Source organism: Rhagoletis zephyria, unplaced genomic scaffold, assembly GCF_001687245.7.
Source record: "Rhagoletis zephyria isolate East Lansing unplaced genomic scaffold, Rhagoletis_zephyria_1.1 Rzeph_scaffold_06752, whole genome shotgun sequence".
NCBI lineage: Eukaryota > Metazoa > Arthropoda > Insecta > Diptera > Tephritidae > Rhagoletis > Rhagoletis zephyria.
In genome coordinates this window covers 12,551-14,953 of record NW_016163835.1, presented here as the reverse complement: position 1 = coordinate 14,953, position 2,403 = coordinate 12,551, and positions in this window count along the sequence as shown.

Below are 2,403 nucleotides of genomic sequence, written 5' to 3'. Positions count from 1 at the left end.
GATGGATGAACCGCCCCGAACGGGGCTTAGTAGCCGCTACAACAACAACAACAACAGGAAGCTAATTTGAAAAGAGATAGATTTGTAACATTTTTCTCTGCCGAGTCTTTTATTTTATGAGACAAAGTTAAACAAATAAAATTCATTCCAGTAAAAAGACAATAACAAAAGAGAATTCAAGTAATGTTAAACAAAACAATGTACTTGATATTCTGGATTTGCACTTAGCTTAGCGTAACATATGCTTCGTAGTATGCTTATGTGTGCACACAATGGTCTACAGTATTATATTATGTTCTGTAATTTGTTCTAAAACCTCTATTAGTTTTTTAATTTCTTCCACTTTTTCCTTTTAAATTTTTACTTTCCCCTTTTCGCAGTCTAACAATTCAGACAATATTTTGTTATCTTTCTCGTTTTCTTTTTCAAACATTTCAAATATATTCACTTTCGATTTTTTCTTTGCTGGCTCCTCTTTTGGGGCATCATTTAAACTGCAACTTGTCGAGTCTAGCTCTTCAAAAGATGATTCCAGGAATGACACTGGCACAGATATGTCACTTCGCGATCCGTAAGTTTCGTCTAGCTTCTCAAAAAACTCCCAGCTTGTTGCCGCTTCTCCTGATGTGTTGTTTCGTCGCTTTATGCGTTTATAGGAAATCATAAAGTTCTGGTACGCTTTTAATGTCCCGGAGCACGTTTTCCCACAGAACGCTTCGTTTTTTTTTCGCTTTCCAACAAATTCCGGCACGCACTTCAGTCTTACGTCCACTAAAAGCTGCTTCCGATTTGGAGTCCATTTATTATTGCTGTGAAATTAGAGAAATTCATTAATAAATGAGGAATACCCAAAAAGGGAAATGTTTAGTTATTGGCCCATCGTTTTTGGGGTGGGGGGCGGAGGGGGAGGGGGCGTGGCCCCCCAAACCCCCCTCATTCGAAAGGGGCCAGTCGCCACTTTACGAAAAGCCCCACCCCTTCCTTGGGGACCTCCCACAGACCCCTAGGGAACCGTTTGAAAATGGGGTAAAAACGGCATTTTCCGAGGCAAACTGAGCAGTTTGAAGTCGAATATAACCCAACTAACAGAATCTGTGGGGTTTTTAAATAAAAGAAGTTATCCCAAGGTGGTTATCAGGCGAAAAAAGGAGGGCTAAACACCTTTCGCAGAGAACACCTTTGTGAGCACTTAGGGATTATAACCCTCAGGCAGTAGAATTCTCCTTTCTGTTTTGCGAATAAAAGGAGCTGAATACCTTTTACAGAGAACACCTTTGTATATTTTTAATGCTTACAGGGTTATATCCTATTTTCTTTTGTCTCTCATTCTTTTGCATATTTTGGAGTTTGACAGCTGAACTACGTTATTTAATTTGCATATGCAACAAAAGTCAGACGCATGATTTAGAAGGTGCTTTTATTTAATAAATTGTGATTAATTGGTTAATATTAAAGTTATAAAGAAAGTTATAGCTCATCGAGTAAAGTGTAAAGTGAAGGAGAACATAAAAATATATTGCTGATGTAGCTGCTTTAAGGAGAATAGGAGTGATAAATTTACGCTAATTTCCGAATTTTACAAAAAAGGGCATATTTCAAACCCAATTTGTAAATAAATTAGTGACCCAAAATTACAAGAGTGGATGTTAAAATAATGGGTAGACCCTTGGCTACAAGTGTGTGGAATTTTTTTTGGATCGGGTCACCCCTTTGGATGCAATACCCCGAAATAGGTGGGCCACTTACTAAACAGTACCCCCCAAAAATTATATAAACTTACCATTCAACGTCAGCCATTTTGCCACGNGGATCGGTCGACTTTTAAAGTCGGCTGTACAGAGTCGATCGAAAAGTCGAAAGTCGACTTTCTAGTAAAGTCGAACAACCCTATAATGTGACCAAAATTAGTGATGCGCAATTCGACGTAATCGTACGCATCGATAACGTAGTTTTTGCATTAGGGATTACAATACTTAGCAACAGAGATGCCACTGCTTTTGCGATCATAATACTTTGTTTAGTTGCAAACAGTGTTGCCAACTTTTGAATTTCAAAGAGCACCAGGGAAAATTTTAGTAGACGGACGGCAAATTCTAGAAAAAGGGGGGATGAGGGGGGGTAGAATAGGACCCCCTGATTTCAAAACTACCCCCCTTTTTTCTAGCAACCCTATAGTTGTTATATAATTTATTGTTAAAGTTTTCATATAAACGATGAATAAGATAGCAAAATAACATACAACTTAGTGCTACCAGACTGGAATTTTGAATAATAAAAGCGGATTTTTAATTCGGAATTTTTACTTAGTAGAATTATTATTTCTGTGTTGCCGAAGAAGGGGGGGCTGAACACATTTTGCAGAGAACACCTTTCTGCGTAGGCGGCCTTCGGCCGCACTTAGGG